The sequence below is a fragment of the Sturnira hondurensis genome, unplaced genomic scaffold, assembly GCF_014824575.4.
Source record: "Sturnira hondurensis isolate 20B ecotype Veracruz unplaced genomic scaffold, ASM1482457v3 Scaffold0019144, whole genome shotgun sequence".
Classification (NCBI taxonomy): Eukaryota; Metazoa; Chordata; class Mammalia; order Chiroptera; family Phyllostomidae; genus Sturnira; species Sturnira hondurensis.
In genome coordinates, this window is record NW_028091775.1 from 1,241,052 (window position 1) to 1,248,973 (window position 7,922).

General features: G+C 34.9%; 1 pseudogene; it reads left to right on the forward strand.

Moving 5' to 3' along the window:
- The first annotated feature begins 5,332 nt into the window (after positions 1-5,332).
- LOC119004182 (eukaryotic translation initiation factor 2 subunit 3, X-linked-like) lies at positions 5,333-7,191 on the forward strand (annotated as a pseudogene).
- Positions 7,192-7,922: the final 731 nt, after the last annotated feature.

The window sequence follows — 7,922 nt, forward strand, 5'->3', positions numbered from 1 at the left end:
AAATGAAATATGAAAAGAAGCTATTCAACTTGAAGTAAAAGGACTCTAATCAGTAACATAAAACCATATGAAAATATGCAATATGCTGATAGAGATATGGAGTCAAATTGAAAATACTCTAATACTGTAACAGGGTTGTATGGTAATTGTTTCAGTCTAGAATAAGGTTAAAGGACAATAATATTACAAGTAATTATATCTATAATAATTCATTAATGGATATACAGTATGAGGTAAATTGTGTTACCAAAACACAAGAGAATTATAAGGGTGGAGTTTTTGTATGCAACCAAGTTAAGTTGTTATCAGCCTAAAATACAAAGTTACATCTATAAGATATTTATGTAAGTCGCATGGTAAACACAAAACAAAACTGGCAATTGACTCACATACAATAAAGGGAATCAACACATATCACTATAGAAAATCATCAGTTCACAAAGAATAGAATTAAGAGTGAGAGAAAGTAACAGAGGACTACAAAACAGCCAGGAAGCAACTAATAAAATGGCAAGTACTAAGTCCTTTTCAATCAATAACTACTCAAAATGTAAATGGATTAAATTCTTCAATGGAAAAGTAGAATGGCTAAATGGATTAAAAAAAATCCAACTCTATGCTGCCTACAAGAGACTCACTTTAGCTCTAAGGACACACAAAAGCTCAAAGTGAAGGAAAAGATAATTATTCAAGTGGAAACCAAAAGAGAGCAATGATAACTGTACTTATAAAAGACAAAATAAACTTTAAGGTGAAAATTGTTATGAAGTGACAAAAAAGACCATTATATAATGATAAAGAGGCCAATCCATCATGAGGATAATTCAATCATAAGTATATATGCATCCAATATCAAAGCACCTAACTATATTAAATACTGACAGATCTGAAGGGAGAAATAGGAAATAACACAGTAATAGTAGAGGGCTTTAAAACCTTATTTCCAGCAATGGGTAAATTACCCAGACAGAAAAGTCAAAAGAGAACATTAGACTTGAACTATGCTTGAACCAGGGCTGTCCAACCCACAGCCCGCAGGCCACACGCAGCCCAGGATGACTATTAATGCGGCCAACACAAAACCATAAATTTACTTAAAAGCCTTGTTGTTCATTAGTTTTCATTAGTGCTTTTGTATTTACTGTGTGGTCCAAGACAACTCTTCTTCTTCCAGTGTGGCCCAGAGACACCAAAAGTTTGGACACCCCTGCTAGGCTAAATGGACCCAACAGACAGATACAGAACATTTCATCCAACAACAGCAAAATACAGATTATTTTTATGTCTACAGGGAAAATTCTTCAGATAGATTGTGTTAGGCCAATAAGTCTTAATAAATCTACGAATGAAACGTTTTTAAAGGAAACATTTATAGCTATACATGCCTATCTTTAAAAAATTCTGAAATAAGCAATCTAACTTACACTTCAAGGAACTAGAACAAGAAAGACAAACTAAGCCCCAAATGCATAGGGGGAAGTAAATAACAAAGTTCAGAGTGAAAATATATGAAATAGACACAGAAAAACAGTAGCAAGTTCAACAAAACCAAGAGTTGTCATATAGATTACATAATATTATAAATAGGAAATCTTAAAGACCAACCAAAAACTGTTAGAACTAATCAATAAATTAAAGTTGCAATATACAAAATCAACATACAGAAATAATTTGTGTTTCTATACAATAACAACAAAATATCTTTAAAAAATCAATAAAGAGAATAATTCTATTCACAATAGCATTAAACATTCAGAAATAAATTTAACCAAGGAGGTTAAAAATCTATATATGGAAAAGTATAAGATTTTGACTTAAAAATAAAAAAGCAAAAGCAAATAGATAGGTACCCATATTAATGGATGAGAAGAATTGATACTGTTAAAATATTCATACTACCTGAAGCCATCTATGGATTCAATGTAATTTCTATGAGAATTACAATGGCAATTTTCAGAGTAAAAATTTTTCTAAAAATTTAGTGGAACCACAAAAAACCTTGAATAGCCAAGAAATCCTGAGAAATAACAAAGCTGGGGGGTCATACTTTCTGATTTCAAATTATACAACAAAGCTACAGTAATCAAAACAGTATGACTCTGAAGTAAAATTGGACACATAGAACAAAGAAATAAAATAGGGAGCCCAGAAGTAAACTCTCACATATACTGTAAACTGTTTGATAAAGGAGCCAATGATACTCAATAGGGAAAGGACAGTCTTTCAACAAATGGTGTTGGGGAAAACTGGTATCCCAATTTACAACACTCACAAAAATTATCTTGAAATAGATTAAAAACTTAAATATAAGACCCAAAACCAAAAAATACCCTGAAGAAAATATAGAGAAAAAAATTCTTGACATTAGTCTTGGCAGTGACTTTTTTAGATATAACAACAAAAGCACAGGTAACAAAGGCAAAAACCAACAAGTGGCATTACATCAAAGCTTCTGTCCAACCAAATAAACAATCAATGTAATGAGAAGGCAAACTGTGGAATGGAAGAAAATATTTGCAATCCACATATTGGATAAAGGCATATTACCCAAAATATATACAAAACTCATACAACTTAACAACTGAAAATTAGACAATCTGATTAAAAAATGAACAAAATGAATAAATATTTTCCCAAAAATGACATTTTAAAAATTGGCCAACAGATTCATGAAAAAATACTAAACATCACTAATTATTAGAGGGATGCAATTCAAAATTGCAATGAGATACCATGTCACACCTGTTAGAATGACTGTTATCAAAAAGAGAAGAGTTTTTGTTTTTCCCAACAAAAAAGAAATGGTAATTATAGGTGAAGATATGTGTTAACTAAACCCATACTTATAATAGTTTTACAGTACATAAGTATATCAAATTATACAACTTAAAATTCCACAATGTTAATGTCAATTATATTTTAGTAAAGCTGGAGAAAAAAACAAAACAGTTTTCTCCTGTATAATCTGATAAGCACAGTAAGAAACTAACAAAATTGGCTAATAATAAAGTAGAAACATCAAAATAGTACACTATCATAAAAGTTATATGAATGATTTGGGGGACATTATTAAGTAAACTAAGGTTTCATTAAACACAGGCCCTGAGGTACCAAGACAGGTAATATGAAAGACATTACTAAGAAATTCATTTTGGCTTATCACACATTAGCCATAACTATTCTCATAACCTCTACCTAACTGCAACATATTCTGAGAAATGTAGGAAAGCAAATGCAACATTTGGTGAGCATTGCTTCCTCCGTCATAGTAGGTACTCAATAAAGAGTCTTTGGTGAAACTGTTGTGCAAATTAGAATGTGTGACATTGTAACAAAAGGCAGAGAACTGATGTTAATGAAGGAATCCTAAAGACATGGCTAATTAGTATGCAAGATATGTGATACAAATAAAATGATAAAAATGCAAATTCAAAAGGCGGTATGATAAGCTAATCTCAATGTTTAGAGAATTTTGACAAATAATTGCTTCACATTTTGAACACTATCTCTTAATATCCTGAGAAGAATACCCCAAATTTTCAGAGTCACTTTATAGAGAATCTCAAAGGTTTTCTATAGAGTCTATCGTCACACATAACTTCACATATTCTTCTCCTTGAAGGGAATGTAACAAAGCAGAATTATTCATTGGGGATTATGATGATAAAATATTCACAGTTTCTATTAAAGTAATAATGTGCTAGTTTTTAAATTACTGAACTATTCTGCTTGTTATTTCCAAGGGAATCTTATTAGCAGAGATAAAACACGCTAACATGGTTATGCTTTGGGATTCATCACATGTCTGATCAGAGAGTATTTAAAAATACATTTTGGTTTCTCCTCACTTGCAATAAACAGGTTGAGATGGCAATCAAGTAGTGTCAGGGTTATACAATTTGGAGGATGTGGAGGAACATTGTAACTTGTGAAATTGTACCACAATATACATAATAATTTAGACAGTAAAAAGAAATAAAGGGATCAGAATTATACCTTTGAAATAGGTGTAATTTTGTATGCATTGACTTACCCCCAAAAGCATGCTGAACATAATGTTAGCACACAGCATCACTTTGGTACGACAACATGGTAATATCAGTCCAGAGATCTGTTTAGAATGAAAACTTAGTCACTTACCCAGGAATTACCTCAGTTAACTGTGATCTGGCAATATCTGTCTTGTCAAGCAGAAAAGCGTAGTAGCATGTATTTTTGCACATTTTTGAACTTCAGTTATTGATTTCTCCAGTTTACATAAAGAACCCAATTAATATATGCAACCCATATCTTTACATCTGTACTTCCAAACATTAAAAATGGTTCAATTAGTTCAATATTTATTTAGTTTAAAATAATTACGTAAAATAAGTTGTTCATGTTACTTCAACCCAATATTTCACAGCTTTTCCCGATAGCTGGGCACAGAGTGAATTTTCAGATCTGAAAAATTTAGTAACTTTTATATTTAGTAAGAGCTCACAAATTACTTTAGTAGGGACTTCAGATAGTCATATATACCAAGAAATATATCAACTGATTGTATAATACGATGCCCTGGTTATTAACTATGAAGAGGTTCCTTTTTTAATCAAGTAGGACCTAACACAAGGAATGTGGTGCTAGCAGATATTTGGGGGGGTGGGATCACAGTATATTACAATCTCCCTATTTTTTAAATGAACAGGGAGGAAGGAGAGGGTTCAGAGCTCTGGTGGGATTAAGAGTTTCATATCTTCCTAAAGCAGGCATTCATCCAGCAATCTGTGAGGCCCTGGGGAATCTTCAGTCATCTGGTCAAGGGAGTGACAGTCACTCTGAAGGTGGATTTCAGCAGGTGGGGCAGCATGAGCGTAGACCAGAATGCTTGTGTTGAATTAATCTTCCCCTGAAAGGGGTCCCTTTTATGTAGCCAACTTGTCCGTCCAGACATGACATTTATCAGGAGCAACCACGTATTTCTGTGCGCAATGAACCTAGATAAAGCAATGCCACTAAAACCAACTGCAGTCACAACTCCTATTGCAGTGGCCTGCAAATTCAAACATCTCTATTCTAACACAATTGCCCACCTTGTTATGACTTAGAAGTAATAGTATCAACTAACCCCTACCACCCCATCTTAGCTGTTATCCTGCTCTATAAAGGTAAAGGAACTCATGGACATAGACGGCAGTGTGGTGATTGCGGGGCGGGGAGGAGGGAGTTATAAGGGGACTAAAGAGTAATGAAAATAAATACATTAATTTAAAGAAAGAGGCCTGGTCACCAGAAAGAGAGACTATTTTAGCTGCTCAAGAGTTAGCTGTATTGTCCTTCCTCTCCAAACACGATGGCGGGTGGTGAGGCTAGTGTGACTTTGGGACAGCCACATGTTTCTCTTCAGGTTCTGGCCACCTTGGGTGCTACCAAGTTGACTCCACTCTCTCAGAAAGTTATCAGCAGACAAGCCACAATTAACATAGGTACCACTGGTCATGTTGCTCATGGAAAATTTACAGTTGTCAAAGCTATTTCTGGAGTTCACACTGTCAGGTTTAAAAATGAGTTAGAGAGAAATATCACAATCAAACTTGGGTATGCTAATGCCAACATTTATAGACTTGATGATGCAAGTTGTCCTTGGCCAGAATGCTATAGATCACAAGTGGCAAACACAAGGCCCATGGGCTGAATCCAGCCCTCTACCTTGTTTTATCCAGCCTGGCACCTTGTTTCTACCTGGCAACAGCCCCAAGCTCTCCCTTAACTCTTAGGGAGTAGTTACATTTATACAGTCCTAAAATTACAGTTGGCCCTTCGAAGGCAACTGGGAGGCTAATGTGGCTCCAGGTGAAAACGAGTTTGACACCTCTGCTATAGATCCTATGAAAGTAGTGCACCTGATGAGTTTCCTACAGGCATTCCAGGGACCAAAGGGAACTTCAAAGTAGTCAGACATGTTTCCTTAGTCAGACATGGCTGTCCTGGCCATGGCATGTTGATGGCTACTGTGCTGAAGGTGCAGCCGTGATGGGTGCAGCTCTTCTGCTGATCGCTGGTGATGAGTCTTGTCCTCAACCTTAGACTGCTGAACACCTGGCTGCCATAGAAGTTATAAAATGGAAACATGTTTTGATTCTATAAAATGAAATTGATTTGGTAAAAGAAAGTCAGGCTAAAGGACAATATGAACAAATCCTTGCATTTGTACAAGGTACAGTAGCAGAAGGAGCTCCTATTATTGGAGCTCCTATACCAATTTCTGCTAAGCTGAAATATAATATTGAAGTTGTCTGTGAGTATGGTTTAAAGGAAATCCCGGTACCTATAAGAGACTTTATATCAGAACCCCAACTTGTTATTATTAGGCCCTTTGGTGTCAATACACCTGGCTGTGAGCATGATGACCTTAAAGGTGGTGTGGTGGGTATTTTAAAAGGAGTATTAAAGGTGAGCCAGGAGAAAGAAGTCCAACCTGGTATTGTTTCCAAAGAGAGTGAAGAAAAACTTATGTGTAACCCAATCTTTTCTAAGATTGTATCACTATTTACTGAGCATAATTAATTATCTTCAATATGCTGCTCTAGTGGGTCTTATTGGAGTTGGGAGAAAAATCAACCCCACTCTGTGCCAGGCTGACAGAATGGTGGGGCAGGTGGTTGGTGTAGTTGGCGCATTACCAGACATCTTCACAAAATTGGAAATCTATTCCCTACTTAGATGGCTTATTGCTGTAGGCATAGAAGGAGGCAAAAAAGCAGCAAAGGTGCAAAAGCTGTCTAAGAGTGAAGTGCTTATGGTACACGTAGGATCCCGGTCTACAGGAGGAAGAATTTGTGCAGTCAGGCTGATTTTGGCCAAATAGTTCTCGCTAACCCTGTGTGCGCAGACGTAGGATTAAAAATTGCCCTTAGCCAAAGAGGTGAGAAACGGTGGCATTTAATTGGTTGGGGTCAGATAAGAAGAGGACTAACCATCAAGCCAACAGTAGATGGTGACTGAAGAATATCAGTTAAAAATATATATGTTGGATGAAGTCAGATTTATCTTGCTAAGCTAAGGGTGTAATTTCAAAGTAGTCCCAGAGAATACATTTCACAACTTGCTACCTAAGAAGATGTAAGGCTATTCTAATTTTTTTGTGTGTGTGTGAAGAAAACTTAGTCCCCACTTCTAGAATAAAAATAGGATTTAATAGAATTTACAATAAATATCAAATTAATATATAAATGAATTCAACCCATATTTTTAGCAGAAATTGATCATAGCTAAACAGCATTAAATTAGTACATCAGTTCAGGTTTCAAATAAAACTGTTAGAACAAGCCTTTGCTTATAGCACATGTACCACTGAACCTGTTTCAAATAAAATTTTTCTTCATAAAAAAGAGTTGGTTGTATTGAAATATATTATAATCTGTAAATTAGATTTAAAAAATTCTGTAAAAGTTCCCCAAACAGGAAAGTTATTTAAAAACATAGATTTGGGGTAGAGACTAAATTTACATCAGTACGCCAAATGAAATCTCATATTTGAGTCGTGAAGTTGAGTGGTTCAATCAAGTTTACTCAATCTAAGTTGGGTAACCTCATTTTTTACTTCATAGACATGTACTATTTTGTCCTGAAATTTTATAAAATGTATCAATTTTAAATGATGATGGTAAACATCATGTAAGCATTTAGTTCTACCTGTAGACCTGTATCTACTCACTTTGTGTAATGAGATTTTATGTACATAAACATTAATGTGAACATTAGCTTATTGAAAATTCATGGAATGACTCAAATTTATATTCATTCATTAATTTTGTAACATACTGTCTGTGTATTCACCATGAGCCAGGCACTGTGCTGGGTACTGAGTATGTAATGGAACATGTAAAGGCTTAGAGTAAAAGGATAGACAGTGAAGGAAAAGGCAAAAGGAAAGTGCACAG